The sequence below is a fragment of the Myotis myotis genome, unplaced genomic scaffold, assembly GCF_014108235.1.
Source record: "Myotis myotis isolate mMyoMyo1 unplaced genomic scaffold, mMyoMyo1.p scaffold_m19_p_3, whole genome shotgun sequence".
Taxonomy (NCBI): Eukaryota; Metazoa; Chordata; class Mammalia; order Chiroptera; family Vespertilionidae; genus Myotis; species Myotis myotis.
In genome coordinates, this window is record NW_023416335.1 from 207,939,164 (window position 1) to 207,957,667 (window position 18,504).

Here is an 18,504-nt window from a genome sequence, read left to right on the forward strand (position 1 = left end):
CTGCATGAGCTCATGGGAGCCCACGGCAGGGAAGGGCAGGCAGGGCGGTGGCCCAAGAAGGGAGGAGGTCAGCAGCTTGGCGAGGGTGCCCTGTGGGGCTGCCCATCGGCCCCCTGCCTGCTGGGACAGGGCTGGGCATGGCTATTTTTAGTTCTCAAATGAGGGATGGTGGGACCCAATGTAGCAGCTGCTACAAGAAGTCTTTTCAGTACAGCAGCCTGCCCTGGACCTGCGCATGCACACACACGGGCACGCCCATTCACACAGCCCTCATGCAAGTACGTGAGCGCATGCATGGGCATGTGTCACGCACAGAAGCATGTATATGGGTGTGCACCCGCTCCTATGCACAGAGGCACACCCCCACGTACCTGCAGACATGTGTACAGTATTCAGGTGTGCACAGACTTGCACACACGCACCTTGTACAGGCCCGCCCAAACACACAGAGGCCTGCACCCCAGGCCCCCCAAGTGTACACTCCGGGTGCACAGGCCGGGTGAGGATCATCAGCTCCGAAAGCACCCCAGGGCCCTGTGTGCACACAGACCCTGTCCTCGCTGCAGACACTTCACCACTGGCTGGCCCTGCTGACGATGCCTGCGTGGAGCTCCCAGCCCAGCGGCTCTACTAATAAACAGGCCACGACCACACAGTGGGTAGAGCAGGGGCTGTAAGTGCACAGAGGAGGCTGGGATGGGGGGAGGGGGTGTTGGCTTCCTATGGCTGCTGGTAACAAACCACAAATGGGGGGCGGGGGGGCTTAAAGCAACAAACATTTACTCTCACAGTTTTGGAGGCTGAAGTCCAGAACAAGGTGTCAGCGGGGCCGCACTTCCTCCAAAGGCTGTGGAGAGAACCCGCCCTGCCTCTTCCAGCTGCTGGTGCGTCCCACCACCCTCGGCTGTGGCCTCGTCGCTGCCTCTGTGTCACATGGCTTTTCTTGTGTCTCCATCTTCACATCTGCCTCTCCCTTCGCTTTTTAAAAAAATGTATTTTTATTGATTTCAGAGAGGAAGAGACAGGGAGAGAGAGAGAGATAGAACATTAATGATGAGAGAGAATCATTGATCAGCTGCCTCCTGCACGCCCCCCATTGGGGATCGAGCCCCCAACCCGGGCCTGTGCCCTGACTGGGAATCAAACCGTGACTTCCTGGTTCATAGGTCAACACTCAACCACTGAGCCATGCCGGCCGGGACCCCTCTCCTTTCTCTTAGGAGGACACTATCGTTGGATTTAGGACCCACCCACTCCAGTGTGGTCCTTACTCTAATTCATCTGCAAAAACCCTTATGTCAAATAGGTCTTATTCTGAGGTTCTGGGCAGACCTGAATTGGGGGCAGGGGCACTAGTCAACCCCTCCAGGGTGGGAAGGCCAATGTGCCTTCTAACAATGAAAGTGCGTTATGAATTTAGGTATTACTTCTGTTATTTCATTTCAACTTTAAAAAATTCTCACCTAACAGATGTCACCAAAGAGCCCTCCTGGCCCAGGGCCGGTGTCTCGGGTTTTCTGGGCGCTGGTCCCCTCAGGGACAAGGTGAAAATGGGCAGAGTGGGCAGGGCTAGCGTTCCTCCCACACCTGCCCTGGCTGGCCAGGCCGGAAGTCTCCTGGGGTCCTCCACCCCCAGACAATGAGCCTTCCGGTCCCTGGAGATGACCCAATGACATGCACAGCGCAGCACCTCCCTGGGGTGTGAGCTGGGCGCCCTGGAGCGTGGTGGGGCAGAGGGAACGGGGGACTGGTGCTCAGCGTGGCACCAATAACCCACTCACCCAGCAGCGGCCTCCGGGGCTTGGCATTCACGGATCCCACCCTTCCTCTCCCAGGCGGGGAAACCAAGGCCCAAAGAGAAGAAGGGACCCGGCCAACGTCCCCTCCTGCACTAGGCGCCCTCTGTCCCCTCCGACGGCTTCTCAGCAGGAGCCCTGTCCCCAGGTCTCCCCGACCCAGACCCACCGCGGCAGCGTTCCCACTCGAGATCATCCTCCCAGTTTGCCCGGGGGCGGGCAGGCAGTAAGGTAGATGAGGAGGCGGCGGCTCGGTCTTGGTCCATCCTGTCGGTCACTGGTGCTGGACTCAGGACACGAAGCTCCCAGAGTGCCCTGTGGGTTCAAACAGACCCCGTGAGGCTGGGAGACGGGGCCCTGGTCAGGCGTGAGGTGCACTCCACAGAGCCCCCTGGGCCTTGGGAATTCATTCATCATCAGGCCGTTTAAAGATTAACGACAGCCGACCGTGGGAGACAGGGTCACCCGTGACGGGGGCACAGAGGAGGAGCTAACCCCTGCCCTGGTGACCCCTGGGCCCTGTGACAGGGTGGGGGTGTAAAGGAGGCGGGCTCTGCACCCCGGCCCTCCCTGCCTCTGCCCCTCTCCGCCTCCTCTGGTCTCCAGGGGGGCTGGGAGCTGGAGGGTAAGATGGGACAAGAAAGTTCTTCCAAGGACCAGAGTCCTGGGCTTGGTCAGCCTCCCCCACAGCACGTGTCTGGGCAGCGTGGCCTTGGGTGGGCCGCTCTCCCGTCTGAGCCTCAGTTAGTTTCCTCCTCTGCAAATGAGGCCCAGACAGCAGGCTGGTTTGTGATTCTCCGAGATGACATGGAGGCCATGCGCCTGGAGCTTCTTAGGTGCCCGGTGTCTTCCTTCTAGAGACCTGATACCCTAAGTCCTGGCGCCGTGTCCCGCCCCCCCCTCACGGCAGAGTCTCTTCTGAGAGTCACAGTCAAGTTCAAGTTCTATTCCAACCCAACGGGAAGAGAAAGTAGCACTTTCTCCAGGGCCAGGCAGGGCAGGTGAGTCAATTTTCTCACCTGGGCTGATTCACATCTGTGCTGGGGCGGCGCGGGGAGGAGACAGACAGACAGACAGGGACGGATTCCTTCACCTTAGGGTGCAGCCACATCCAAAGTCCCAAGCTGGCCAAGTCCAGCGACCAAGCGGGAATACAGGGGGTGCATCCTAGATGGAGCCCCAGAGGCGGTGACATGGTCCCTGAGGCTCAGGGGGGGCTGGGACGCCCCCACACCGCACCCAGAGGCCACGCCAGGGCCTTTCTCCCAGCCCTGCCACCAGCACTCAGCACACCTCCCTCCCTCGGGGGAGGGGTCAGCGAGTGAGGCACAGGTGAGTCATGGGCGGGAAAGGCCCATGAAGTCATCCAGGGCCCGGGTCATCTCCGGAGTCTGTCTGGCCCCTAGACTCGCCAGCCGGGGAGTTCCCCTGGAGGGGAGCCGTCTGCTCCCCTGGCTGACCAATGGGGACCAGCCACAGGGACTCCCAGCCCTCCACTCCCCTTGCCCAGACCGCCCTCCTCACAGCCCCTCATGGAGAGGAGACACCTCGGACCAGCCCCTGGCCCAGTGCCCAGAGCTTGCCCTAGTGAGAATCTGGAACCATGACTGTGTTGTTTTTATTGCTCGCTGGGCCCTGCACCTGAGCCTTCCAAGCTGTTAGTACGTGATCCTCAGAAAAGCGAAAATCCAGTGCTGCCCCGGACCAGAGGCTCCAGACACAGTGCCGAAGTTCAAACCCCGGCATTCCCGCTGCAAGGCTCGGAGCCCTTCACAGCCCGGCTCTGGGCCTCAGTTTCTCATCTGTAAAATGGGGATAAGAAAGCTACCTGGCCCAAAGGCAGGGTCAGCATCCTGGCAAGAAAAGACGTCAGGGGTTTCAGGAGAAGAAATCCTGGGAGGGACCACTCTGAGCTGTGGGCAGGAGGGGTGTGGAGCCCCTGGAGGGGAGGGGGGCTCCTATGACTATCCGCAGAGCTCAGGGGCGTGGAGGGGCCGAGGGGCCTGGAGCCAGTGAGAGGGAGGCGGGCAGGAAGGCCACACACAGGGAGCCTGGGTAGCTGCAGCCGGGACCAAGGAAGGGAGCAGGGAGAAGCCCCCCTCTGGGTGCCAGCGTTCCCCAAGCTCTTACTCTCCAGGCTCTCGCCTGTCTGCCAACCTCGGAGCCTGTGGTGCAGGTGCGGACCTAAGACGGCATGTAGACGAACCTTGTCATCAAGGTGAAGGTCAGACAGGCGGTTTTCTCCCAGGATGAGGGAGTTCAGAACCAGCCTGGTGACAAGTTACACCAGGAGGACAGAGGCCTCCCCATGGGGACTGGCCGAGAGAGGAAGTGAATCTTGGGGTGAGCCCGGCCGTGGTGGCTCACTGGCTGAGCACTGACCTATGAGCCAGGAGGTCAGGGTTCCATTCCCGGTCAGGGCACATACCTGGGTTGTAGGTTTGACCGCCAGGGGAGGGGGCATGCAGGAGGCAGCCGATCAATGATTCTCTCTCATCATTGATGTTTCTATCTCTCTCCCTCTCCCTTCCTCTCTGAAATTAATAAAAATATATTTTTAAAAAATCTTGGGGTGTGAGGGACCAATCCTGTAGCTTCCTAGGAGCCACCAACATACCAGACCTTCTAAAGCAGCCCAGTGCCAGCCCACTGTATTGTAATCCACCCCCCCCCCATTTTTATTAAACTTCTGGTTTACCTGAAAAAAAAGAAAAAGAAATACCCCCTCCTGTCTCCTCCCACCCTCCCATCAGCCAGTGCCTCCCGGCTGAGCACCCACCGCCCCAGCACCACTGCCCCAGCACCCACTGCCCCAGCACCCACTGCCCCAGCGCCACTGCCCCAGCGCCCACTGCCCCAGCACCACTGCCCCAGCACCCACTGCCCCAGCACCCACTGCCCCAGCACCACTGCCCCAGCGCCCACTGCCCCAGCACCACTGCCCCAGCACCCACTGCCCCAGCACCCACTGCCCCAGCACCACTGCCCCAGCGCCCACTGCCCCAGCACCCACTGCCCCAGCGCCCACTGCCCCAGCACCACTGCCCCAGCACCCACTGCCCCAGCACCACTGCATGAAGGCGGGCAGGGCAGGGAGCAGGCAGAGAAGGCCCGGAGGGCAGCCAGCGAGCGGAAAGTACTGTGAATAGTAATGAAGGCGCCTCCTTCAGCAAGTGGTTACAGCACCTCCGTGGCCAGGCTTTGTTCTGGGCCCAGAGGACAGGCTGGTACCTGAGACAGACCAGGACCCCTTTCCACGGAGGGGAGAACGAGGCTGTGAGGGAGGTGGCTGGGCCATGAGAGGTGTTTCAACCTGAGGAAGCCCCTATAGGCCAGCGGTTCTCAACCTGTGGGTCACGACCCTTTGGGATCGAATGACCCTTTCGCCTAAGACCATCCTGCATATCAGATATTTACATGACGATTCATAACAGTAGCAACATGACAGTCTTGAAGTAGCAACGAAAATAATGTTATGGTTGGGTCACAACATGAGGAACTGTATTTAAAGGGCCAGAAGGCTGAGAACCACTGCCCTATAGGGTGATCAGAGGCCACAGATGGGGAAGCTGAGGCCTGGAGGGAGGCAGGCACTTGCTCAAGGTCACCAGCAAGTCAGCGTCATGGGAAGGCCCTGTGCCCCACCCCCGTCACTTGTCATTTTTCCAGCCCCAGAGCGGATGCTCAGGCTTGCAGGGGGTGGACCCAGGAACTTCCGGCCCATCAGCGCCTCCCTTGGCCATTCCAGGCCCTCAACCCCGTGTGGCAGGGTGGGCGAGGCCAGTGAGGGAGCCCACCGCGGGGGAGCGGACGGCGAGGGGAGCCGTGCGCTTGAATTCCCAGACGGGCCAGCACATTCCTGCTGGGGTGCCACCGTGCCATCCCCAAACCCCACCCTGTGCCCCTGCACAGTGCCCATTGTCTGCCCCAGACGCTTGGCGCTGCCTCCGCCCCCGGCCTCCGATACCGCCCCACACCCTCCCCACCCCGCTCCCAGCGGGGCTCCACCAGCCGAAGCACCCCTGTCCCAGGGCCAGCCCCGAAAGGCACCCGTGGCATTTACCTTGGAACCAAGCTAGGACCAGAGCGGGGCGGTGACTAGCCCCAAGTCACATGGGCCAAAATCCAAATCCCAGGGCCCCCAATTAATTACTCTCCCTAGGAACCCCTATACCTGGTGGGCTGCGGGGCACCCCAGCTCCCGGCTCCTCCAGGGGGCCAGGCCTGGGCTGTGATGGCCCCATTTTGCAGTCCAGGAAGCTGACTGAGGGAGGGAGGGAGCTTGCCAAGGCCACCCAGCGAGGAAGCAAATGAGATGAGATCTGGCCCACGCCCTGCGCTCCTGCAGGGAGCAGCCGGCACAGGGCGGCCCTGGTGGGCGGCACGGAGAGAGCATCCAGGGGCAAGGCCATGTCCAAACCAAACTCGCCTCGAGGACATGTGCCCGGTCCACAAAGGCAGGCCACTCCGCTCCCGCGGGCTCACACGTCCTTGGCACGTGTACGAGCCCACGGGGCCGGCGGGCAGGGCTGAGGCTGAGATGAGGGAGGACTCGGGATCAGCTAGAGAGAAAACAGACTCAGATCAAGTCCGATGAGTGCTCTACAGGCAATAAAACGGCATTAAACATCAACCCCTGAATATACCAACGGCCAATTTCAGCCCCTAAAATGACAATTCTAATTGCCCCCACCTCCAGTTCCTAGTTCTCCTCAGTTGTCATGGTGACCTATTCTAGCCCGCGACAGCATTTATCAGGACATGCTCCTGATTTCCCTCCCAGGACACCTCGAGAGCCTCATGGCTCCTTCCCTCACATCCTTCAGGCCCAGCTCCCCAACCCTTATCCTTCCGTCTGCCTGACCCTCGTCCTGTGCCTCCTGGCTCCTCCCGATCTCTGGTTCATGACATATTTACTTGTTTTTCTTGTCCCCCCGCCCCCCGCTAGGATGAAAGACGTGTGCGAGTTGTGTCTTTTCTCTCCTGTGTACGCGGTAGATGAGGGAAGAGAAGAATCTAGATGGACGATTAGATTTGTAACTCAGCATACCCGCCAACACAGCTCCAAGATCAAGACACAGATGATTTCCTGGCCCTCCCTCTGGTCATTCCTCCCCTGCCTCCGCCTGCTCTTGACCTTCACAGACGTGGAGCCACACGGGTGCCCCTTGCATGCCCTGGCTCTTTGTTCTCCGAGTGAGATGCATGGAGTTGCCGTGTGACGGGGGAATTTGTATCTTAAGCAAGTAGGTGAGCATTGGTACCATTTACTGAGCCGGGGGCAGCCAGATAGGAGGGGTTTGGGGGGATCCAGAGTTCTGTTTCGGGGTGTCGGAGTGGAGCAGGCAGCCGGGCACAGGACTTAGGCTGGAGATGAAAGTCGCGCCACATAAGCGCATCAGGGATGTTGGAGCCAGGAGAGTAGGCGAGTGTGAGAATTATCCAGACTATCAGGGAGTCATCTCTTGATGCCACAGATTCCTCTGGCGGGAGGTAATTAAAGGACTTGGTTTGGAAACTTAGTCCTATTTCAGGAGAGGCGTTGAGGCCCTGCAAGGGAGAGTGACTGGCCCAAGGTCACACAGAGGGTTAAGGTTGAGCCAGGAGCCCTTGCTCTGCCTCGAGATCCCTGCCCTGTCCTCTGGGCGCACCAAGCCGCTTGGGGAAGCCCAACTCCCACCCCAAAAAGGACCTCGCCCACAGTGAGGGTCTGGGCTAGCAGAGTAACCCAGGAAGGCTCCCCGCAGAAGCAGGCCTGGCGCTGGGCCTGCGGAGCCTGGGGCAGGGTAACCCCACTGACGTCGCTGTCTCCCCAACAGTGACATCACTGGCTGGTCAGACAGCTGAGGGCCAGGTATGCGGGGCCGGGCCATGTGGGCGGCTGGAAATATGTCATCGGCCCTGGGGCCACCCCATCAGCAGCAAAGGCCTTGGAAGAGGACTGGCCCCCAGGTACCTTGGAAACGAGAGGAAAGGCCGTCAACGTGCCCATCACTTCTGGGCCAAGGGCCTCATTTTACAGATAGGGTAACAGAGTCCAGAGAGGCCAGTGCCCCTCCCATGGTTTTAGAGCAAGTTAGGGGCAGCCCGGCCACCGTGGTTCAGTGGTTGGCTGTCGAACCAGGAGGTCACAGTTCGATTCCCGGTCAGGGCATATGATCAGGTTGCAGGCTTGTTCCCCAGTGTGGGGCGTGCGGGAGGCAACCGATCAATGATTCTCTCTCATCATTACTATCTCTCTCTCCCTCTCCTTCCTCTGAAATCAATAAAAATATATTTAAAAAACAAAACCGTTAGGGGCAGATGCCGGGAGGAACCAGCCCTCCTGACCCCCAGCACAGTCTCTGCCCTCCCAGCGTGTTCCCTGGGATATGGTGCCCAGCTGAGGGCACCCTTCCCAACACCCTGTTGGGTAGGGTGTTAGGGGAGGCATGGGGACAGGGGTTGTGTTCAAGAGGGGCCCAGAGGCTGCCAGGCCAGGCCAGGCCACGGCCCATGCCCCTCAGGCGCTCCCCGTGGAGGAGGGCACAACTCAAACTTCTCCCACCACTGGCTCCTCCCACCACCTCGTCTCTGTGCTCTGTCCCCGCTGCCCAGGAAGCATGCAGCCCCCCTCCTGGCTCCCACACCTGCGACGGCAGGGAGCTGGCTCCTCAGACACCATTAAATGCTCACAAATGTTGCCGCCAGCTTTTGAACACGGTCACTATGAAAAACTAATGTATTTAAACTTGCATTCATCACTTTCTAATTTTTAAAAAATCTTCATTGCCCAGCCAGCATGGCTCAGTGGTTGAGCATCAGGCTATGAACCAGGATCACGGCCAGGGCACAGGCCCTGGTTGGGGGCTCGATCCCCAGTAGGAGGCGTGCAGGAGGCAGCTGATCAGTGATTCTCATCATTGATGTTTCTCTCTCTCTCTCCCTCTCCCTTCCTCTCTGAAATAAAAAATAAAATAAAAACATAGTAAGTGCTCAATAAATGCTTGAATCAGTGAATGAATCCATAATGCAAGGAACTCTAAAACTCCTCGTCACGCACACGATGGGATTGAAAACGAGGGCTGGGGATGTGGTCAGAACCCACCTCCGCCCTCCCTCTGCCCCCACCCCTGTCCTCCCCTGGCGTCCCCAGCCTGTGGCTCCCTCCCACCCTCACAGTCTGACATCCAGCATGCTCCCTGCCCCTTCCCACAGCTCCTCCTTCCCCGGGAGCTTGTTGGGAGAAGCGGGAGGAATTTCTGGCCCCGAGTCAGGGGAGGTGCCCCGGCAGGCGGGAGGCAGCACACACACGCCAGGGACCGCTCCGAATTCCAGCTCCCACGAGCCTGCTGGGAGCGTGCCAAGCGGGGCCGGGGAGGGGCAGGGAGCCCCACTCACAGCCAGGAGGGCACAGGGGATTTGGGAAGGGCCAGGGATGGGAGAAGCAGACAGTCAGCGTGGCCATGGTCAGAGGCTGATATGGCCATGGTCAGAGCCCAGATGGGAAGACTGAGGCCCCCTGGTGTCAAACTCTGAGCTCCTGCCTCATCCTCAGCAAAGATCTTGGAGAACAGGGGTGTTGTGGGGGCAAGAGGGGTTGGGGAGTCAGTCTGTAACCAGAAACCAAATATCCAGAGAAGGGGTGTCTGAGGGTCTATTAACATGAGGCCCCCTGGAAAGAGCTCTGAATTGGGGGTGAGGGCCGGGGGAAGGGGGTGGGTCTTGAGATGCCCCTGCCCTGGGTCGGACCAGGAAGCCCCCCTCCCTGGCTGTACCTGGAGGCCCCACTTGTTCAATGGGCGGTCGCCCCAGGTGGGCCCAGAACTCTCGGGACTTGTGAATCATGGGCAGCAGGAGAGGGTCCCAGGGAGAGAAGGAGGTGACGGAGCTTATGAAGGTCCTCAGCCTGGCCTGCCCGCCCTCCCCATCCCCTTCGGTCCTGGGGCAGGGCCAGGTGCCATGAGCTCCGGCAGCGGCCCCTGCCCAGCTGTCAGCGCCGGAGCTGCCGCCAACACCCACACCAGCACACCTGGCCGCCACCGCACCCCGCCACCGTCCCCTCCCCAGTTCCCCCTCCCGCCCCCCAGCCCCTGTGGCACCGCAACCCAAGGTGTGGCATCAGGACGACAGACAACTGGATCCAAACCTCCGGAGTCAGTGCCTTTGAAGTAGGTTCTTACAACCAGAAAATTCCAGGACCATCACATAGCGGAACATGCTTCGTTCCAGGCGCGAGAACTCTTAGAACCAAATCATCTCAGAAACGCAGCATCTTGCGACCAAAGATCAAAACCACCGAAACAGATTTAGGGAATGCTGGGAGCAAGGCTCTCAGAGGCAGCCAGTTCCCAAACAACAATCCCATTGTCCCAGAGGACGTGAGCCCTGCGTTCTTCCCATCACCCGGACCATCAGGATGGAACAAGCCAGGCCCTGGGGGCGGGCGGTCCATCTGGCCCCTGCCTGGAACAGCAAACATGGGAAGGGAGAGGGGAAGAGAGGGGGCGCTCCGGAGCAAACAGAAGGCACTGAGGGCCTCTCTTCGGGGCCCTGGGCTGCTACCTTTGCCAAGAGAGGGAAGAGAGAGAAGGAAAAAACCCGCTGATGCCACAGGTTTGGGCGGCGGGTATGTGGTCAGAGGGGGTGGCAGGGCACCCCCACCCCCACCCAGCTTCAGGAGCGTGGAATTTTCTCCTGGCAGGAAGGGCCCACCCTCCCATGAATGGAAACAATCCTTGGCATCTGGCCCCGGAGGTGTGCAAGGTCTTAAACAATCAGGCATTATTACCCTCCCTGCCTCACCTCCACCCCCCACCCCCCGTTCAGTGTTGAGGGGAAACCGAGGCAGGTGGAGGCTCATTCTAAACCAAACACCTGAAGGTGCCCAGGCAGATTCCAGTGGTCCCCGTCCCTGACCGCGGAATGTCAGAGCTGAGCGTCGCAGAGGCGGGGCTTCGGTCAGCCTAAGCAGGGCAGAGGCCAGAGGGGGCAGCCATTTGCCCAGAGTCAGCCAGCACACTGTGGCAGTCTCTCTTTGCCTCCTCGAAGGCTCACTTCCAGGCCACCTCCTCCAGGAAGTCTTCATGGATCACCGTCCCCTGGACCCTTTGCCTCTGAAGACGACCAGTCTACCTAAGGCAGTGTGTTCTCTAAGTATTTTGTGCCAAAATGTCTCATTTTCTCAGCCTATGCTATCGTGGTGTCTTCTGGAACCAGAAGCCCTGGCAGAAGCCTCCATGCTCCTGTTCAACCACCTCCCATGGCTCCCGACTGCCCCAGACAAAGTCCAACACAGCCTCGCACTCAGGTTAGGAGGGCCCTGTGTCTGCGCTCCAGCCTCATCCCTGGGTCTCATGGGGTTTTTGCAGCCCCCACCGGGCCATTGCCCACCCCCTGCGGCACCTTTCCCTCCTCCCTCCTCCCCTGGCCAGAGCATCCCCATCCCTAAGGCCTCTACTGAGACCACCTGCCTGGACCTCACTGGACTTTCCGCTGCAGCCCCGCCTCCACGGCAGGTGACCTTAGCCTGGAGCCCAGCCCCTGAGGCCGGGCTGGCTCTCCCACAAGCTGGATCTCAGGCCAGTACCAATCGTGAGTATTTAACCCTCCACTGGTCTCAGCCCTCACCGCCTTCACCCTTCAAATCCTGGCCACGAGGATAGGAAATGGATTCCTGTCTGATCATCCCCATTTTTCAGATTATGAGACTGAGGTACATGGAGGTTAAATTGCTTCCTCGAGGTCATAGAGTCGGTGGCAGAGCTGGGATTGGGACCCTGAAAGTCTGGTTCCGGAGCCGGTAGGTCACACCGTCCAGGGATGGGCAGGACAGAAGGCCCCACGGCACCGGGGCGTCCGGGAGCAGCCAGGAGCCAGAGAGCCCGCAGCGCAACCCCAGGGCCCTGAGGGCCCGAAAGCCTTCCCCTCCGAGCACCACACACACAGACGCAGACTGGACACCCGCCCCGGGCCTGAGGCGGCTGCAGGAAGCACTCGCTGCCCCAGCGTTTTCACTTCAGCTTTTCCTAAAACCGCTGAGGAAGCTGGGAGCGCGCCCCTCTCTCACGCGCTGCAACCACATCCTCCCACCCGATTCTCTGGAAGCCGAAGGGCAGCGATGGGAGGGAAGGGAAGGGAGGGGGAAAGAGGCAGGAGCCACGAGGAATACGCTCATCCACAGAGGGTAGCAGGCGGGCGCACAGTGACAGAGGCAAGGTGGGCCCCGCGGGGCATCCAGCCGGGCGCAGGGTGCAGCCGTAAACAGGGGAGTGAGGGGAGGCCTCACCGAGAAAGCGGCATCTGTGTGAACTTCCAGAGGAGGGACATTCAGGAAGAGGGGGAGCCAGTGCAAAGGCCCTGAGGCAGGAGGCAGCGCCCTGTTAGAGGAGCACTGCGGAGAGGACGGCTGGCCCTGGCGCGTGGAGAGCGGGCGAGACTGGCCCCGGCCCTGACTCGGGCTCTCCTCTGCCTCCAGGGGGGCGCGTCAGGGTTCCGGGCAGAGGAGGGGTGCATTTTTTATTATTGTGGTAAAATACACATAACATAAAATGTACTCCTACTTTTACATGTACATTTTAGAGGTGTTAAATGCATATATACATTTTTATAACCCTTTTCATCTTGTAAAACTGAAACTCAACATGGAGAAATGCGGGCTGACTTGAGTTTTCCCGGGATCGCTCTGGCTGCTGGATGGAGAACAGACATGAGCGTCCAGAACAGAAGCAGGGAAACCGGACAGAAGGCAAGAGAGGGCGGGGCACAGCCCCAGAGCGGGACCCCCGGCTCCCCCACGCCCATGCTGCCCTGGCCAGCCGTGAACTTCAGAAAAACCACTTCATTCATGCTTAATTGTGTTTATTCATGCCTTCAGTCCCCTGGGCTTTCAACAGATAGCATTGAACCCCTACTGTGTGCTCACCGCTATGCTGAGTGCTGAAGGCACAAAAATAACTGAACAGATACAGCCCTGACTGGGAAGAAAGAGCCAAAAACTGCAAAAATGATCATCTAGTGACAGTCCTGGTGCGCGTGGTAGGTAAGAAGCAGAGAGGACAGAAAGAGCAACATCAGCCCTAGCCAGTTTGGATAGAGCGTCAACCTGAGGACTGATGGGTCCCGGGTTTGATTCCGGTCAAGGGGCACGCACCTCGGTTGCACCTGGTTGCACGCACCTCCTGCAGGAGGCAACCAATCGATGTGTTTCTCTCACATCGATATTTCTCTCTGTCTTTCCCTCTCTCTCCCACTCTCCCTAAGAAAATCAATGGGAAAATATCCTCGGGTTAAAAAAAACACAGCAAACATCAGAGGACCCTGACACAGGTGGGGATCAGGAGGGGCTTCCAGGAGGAGGTGACGTTGGAGCCAAGCCCAGAGGGCGAGCTGGGGTTTCCCACCGCAGAAAAGAAGGACAGGCATCCCCGGCGGGGGACGTCTGCGCAGAAGCTCCGAGGCGCTGGCCTTCTGCTTCTAGGAAAGGCTCCTATCCCGCCCCTCAGAGGTAACGGGCCCGGAGGAGCCTGGGAGTCAAGCCCAGATCCCCTGCTGTGAGTGGGGGCTCTGAGCGCCTGCCTCCCCGCGATGAGGAGTGAATGAGCCAGTGCAGGGCAAGCACCAGGTGTGGCGCCTGGCACGCGCTCTACAGGGGCCACAAGAACAACGTCCCCGCCCCATACACCCCATCCTGGTCTGGGAAGTAGGGCCCCTTGAGATGAGGTGCAAGGGAGAATCTCAGGGAACCTCCCGCCGCCCACCCTCAACCCCCTCCCCACCTGCTTCCTTCTCTCTATTCCAAACTCATCCCTTGAATTGTGCTTTCCCGCCCTTCCAGAACCATCCATTCCTATTCAGGTGAGCCCCAGTCAGGGTGTCTCAGCCTTCACAGCTCAGCTCCAGCCTCCCTCCTTCAGGAAGCCTCCTGATGGCTGCAGCGCCGCGTCTCTCTGTCTCTCCTCACCCTGCACCAGCCTCGGGCCCTCAGAGCCCCGACCTCAGAACTGAAAGGGCCAGAGAAACTGTCCAACCTCAGCCCTCCCTGGGCCCCCAGGCCTCAAACGAGAAAACGGAGGCCCGCGCGCTGAGTTCTCAGGGCAGCTGGGACGGGGCCAAGCCATGCTGACGCCCGGCCCAGGCTCTGCCAGTACAGCACCCAGCGGGCAGATCAGACTTACGTGGGTGCTCACACTTACGGGGAAATGTGAAGGCTCCGTCCACACCTCAGGCGTCCTCTGGAAAACGCTTGCTTGCCAGGAGGTTCCTTCGTCCACCTGCTGGAAGGAACCCCGGGCTGCAGAGACCTGGCTTTCCTGCAGCCACGCTCAGGTCCGTGGGCCTTCACACTGTGTCCAGGGAGAGAGAGGAAGGGAGAGAGACAGAGGGAGAAACATCGATTTGTTGTTCCACATACTTATGCATCACTGGCTGCTTCTTGTATGTGCCCTGACCGAGGATCGAACCCCAACCTTGGTGTATCAGGACGATGCTCTAACCAGCTGAGCTGCCCAGCCAGGGCCGACCAGGCTTTTAAAGACAAAAGCAAAGCTGCAAACTCCCAAATGCAAAGCCTCATGTAAATCAACCCAAAACCCCGAAAGCCAAACCAATAGCTGGGGGCTGATTGGTGCTTCGGGCTTAGTGGGCTGTGTGAGCCTGGGAGTCAGCTGCCCGCTCCGAGCCCTGGTTTTGCCATCTGTGAAATGGGACTAATGTTGTCTCATATGGCTGCCATCTCTCAGTATTTACTGATGGAGAGTGTGGGCCACACGTGGAGTGTGAACCCGTGCCAGGAGCCAGGTGGGCAAAGCCCTTGCAGGATCCTCCCTCCAGCGGCCTGAGTGCTGTCACGGCCCTGGGGGAGACTGAGCCAGGACCTAGCCCTGCCGGCTCTTCCGCCACCACACGGAGCCACCTCGGTACAACCTCGAGGCCTGGGAAGGACAACTCTGGTGGCCCCACATGGTGGAGGCACAGCAGCCTGTGATGCGCTGGTAGGTAGACTGGGGCCAAATTGTGAGAAGCCTTGAATGCCACCCCAAGGTGCCCGATGCAGAGTGAGTGCTTAATAAACGTTTTGCGAATGAGTCCATGAATGTGTAGTGCGGAGCCACGAAAAGCGCCGGAGCAGGGAGGGCCTGCCTTTGACGGCTTTGCAAAGCTCAGGGTCGTGCCTGGCCCCAGGAGGCGAGCAAGGTGGTAGGCATGGTGCTGGAGTACTGGGCTTGCCGCTCCGAACCAGATCCACCGTCCATCCCCTGCTCTGTGCCCCAGGGCACTGCCCTCTAGGGCTTGCACCAGCCCAGCTCCTTTGCGGGCTCCCAGGTGGGTTCAGCCACGGGGAGTCTCTAGCAGATCAGAGGGGGCGGCCAGTGGTGTTGGTAAGTGTTTCACAGCCAGCTCTCTGGAAGAAAGGCCTGGATGTAGTGCCATGACTGCCCTGGTGTGAATGCTTCCACATGGAGGAGATGGGCTCACAGATGAATGGGTGATTGCATGATGTCTTAATGGGCCTTGCCGTTGCCATGCTGGCATGTTCAGGGCTCAGGCCACGATGAAAACTGAAGTGCTTGTGTCCGTGCCAAGGTGTGCTCACAGACACTGGTGTGTGAATGGGCTGGTGTCCCCTCTGCTCGGGCTCCCCCATAAGCTGGGGGTGATGACACTCCTGCCCCGTGGAAGGGATTGCTTGAGCAGCACAAGGCACATCCCTGCCGGGCAGGGTGCCCCGAGGGTGGTGCCTGGGTCCCTGTGTGATGCCCAGGCAAGGCCCCCAGGCCCCAAGGATGGCCCGGCGTGGGGTGGGGGCTTCTGGAGGAGCCGTGGGGACGAGGTGGTGGCCCGTGAGGATGGGGAAGTCGGCGGCCGGCTATCTTTAGCGTCTTCTCTCACAGCATTTTTCTCTGCCCGGCTTGGGGCATGGTGGTGCCACTTCTCCAGTCACATGAAGCCAGTGACCTGGAGGCCAGCTGCAGGGCCAGGGCCGAGGCGGGTGGGGCTGGCTGTGGCTCCCCACCCCACCTGTGTGCTAGCCCTCTAAGCGCAGCATCCCCTACTGCCCCGTCTGTCAAGCAAGTGGGCCCATGGGAGCCTGTGAGGGCCGAGGAACTCTGCTGGGCCCCCTGCCCCCACCCCCATATCTCATAGGAGCTGTCAGGCCCCCACAGTTGAGTGGTTAACACGGAGTTCCTGAACCTGGGACTCGAATCCCTGCTTTGCCGCTCCTGAGAGTCGGAGCTGAGGGGCTGTTGCTCCCTGCCTGTTTCCTCGTTGTGAAAGCAGGAGTGGTAACAGCAGCACCGACTCACGGCTCACGGCTCACGGCTCACGGCTCACGGCTCACGGCTCACGGCTCATGGGCCTGATGACCACTCGGTGAGATGCAGCATCTAAGACGCCTGGCGGGGCATATTCTGGCTTTGCGACCTCAGAGGATTCTGGCTCCCTGGGCCCAGGTTCCCCATCTGTGAAATGGAGATGGCAGTTGTAGGGTTAGACAAAGCACCTCTGAAAGGGCCAACAGAAGGCCCAACAGATGAGCGCCCGTCCTTCTCCCTTGAGCTACACGATGCGTTACAGACCCCTAGTAGCATGAGAAGGGTCAGAGTGAAGGGGTGCTGGTCTCCAATGCCAGCCCTACCAGTCAGACACTGTGTGCCCGCGGGCAAGTTGCTCACCCTTTCTGAGCCGCAGTTTCTTATCTGTGAAATGGGATAATAGACGCTGCTTCAAGGGGTAGATCAAATACACCAATGTCTTGTCTATACACACAGTACTTCGGGCAGTACCTGGTAGGGTAAGGTATTCACGATACCTCTACCTGCCGGCTTGGGCACTGCCCTCTGGAGGCATTCCAAGTCATTATGGGCGCTGGTATTGTGGGCCAGGGACTGTGAAGTGGGACCCTGAGCATGTTGTGCTGGTGGGCCCAGGGGGCTGATGGATGTGGAGGACACAGCAAAGATCCTGACATTTTAAGTTCTGATGTGTTAATAGGCCCTGAAGGTTCCCGGGTGCTACTCCCCTCACTCCCAGGCTCATGGGCGTTCTCTCCCACCTCCAGTGAGGTTTGGGTGAGGCCTCGCCTGTCGGCCTCCAGCCTTGCTTCTGAGCCTGCTGCTGGCAGGGCAGGGAGAGCTATTTGGGATCCTGGGAGCAGGCCAGGGGTCTGGGCCTGGTAGAAGGAGGCATGATACTGGAGACCAGGAGTGCCAGCCTGAACAGCGACACAGCCCATTGCGGCCAGGGGACCCAGGAAGATTCAGACAGTAGCTGTGTGCCAAGAGCCGATGGGAGGGTGCTAGGCACCTAGTGGTGTGGGGTGGGGAAATGGAACAGGGCCCAGCAGGCAGCCCCCACTGTCAAGGTTGTCAGCGAGGATCCAAGGGAAGGCACTTTGGGGTGAGCCCACAAGGTGGCAGCCAGCTGCCCAACCCCCCATCCCCCAAGGCCATCCCCAGGTGAGCTCAGCAAGCCACTGGCTGCCATGCCTTTTAAGGCGATGATGATGGCTCCCGCCACCTCCTTGTTCCCACTTGCTCAGAAATTCCCAGCAGGTTATTTTATTTTTTTTCCAGGAGGAATGGAATGAGACTCTTTGTTCTGTCACCGCAGGATTCCAGCGAGGCCTGTCTGGGGGTTCTGGTGACAGGAAGCACAGGCCAACAGGCACTCAGATGCACCCTCAGTGACAGGCACAGGCACAGGATGCAAGAGACTGAGACAGCTCCCCACGACTGCAGGCCCGAGGTGCAGGAAGTAACATTTACTGAGCACCTACTATATGCCAGGCCCTGGCTAGGGAGGCAAGGGGGACCCAGCGCTGTCTTCCCGGAGTTTCCTCTCAAGAGTCTGAGCCCTGAAGCCTCGTTTCCACCTCAGGGCCTTTCTTTGCACCTATCTCCGCAGCGTGGGTTGTTCTCCCCATACAACCACCACCAAGGCTGCGAGTCACCAACAGATGTGCCTGAGGCTTGGAACTGTGCTGGGATGTGCCCAAGGTCACGCACTGGCCAGGGGCAGGCAGAAATGATGGGGATGTGGGGGTCAGCAGCCAAGGGCTCAGCCCCCAGGTCAAGCAAGCCTGTCCCTGAAAATGACTCTATGCATGTTTCATGTGTGGGGACACAAGAGGTAACAGCTCTTACCTGGAGGTGTATCTGTGGTGCTGGATGCGTGTGCATGTTCTCAGCCAGGGAGCAGACTACTCTTGGGGAGAGTGGGGGGGAGGGCCGGGAAGAGGAGGGTTCTCTGGACCCTACATCCCCAGAACCATCCTGGCTACTATATCCGCAACTGGACAGAACCCTGGTTAGGGGTCAAGACCTACCAGGATGTCAGGCCAGCAAAGCTCTTCCTACCGGAGCTGGGCTGGCAGCTGGGCTCCAGGGCTGGCCTAACTGGGAAGGGAGGCCCAGCAAGATGACCAAGGCAGCTCAGCATCTTCCCTTAGACCTGACTGGACATAGGCCCCATGCCTGGCTCTGAGCTGGACTCCCAGGAGTGGAGCTTCCCTGTCCCCCCGCCCCGCCCCGCCCCCCAAAAAAACAGTAAGGCCATCCTGTGGGGCTGACAGGTTGGCCCAGCCAGATGCCACTCACTCCCACCCCCTGGTGGCTCCATCCTGAAATGCAGCTCCAGCCACTCAACCCTGGCTCATGCAGGGTTAGCAGGGGGCAGTCATCTGCATTAGCCCAGAGGTGGCCATGTAGAACTGCTCCCCCAGAGTTCA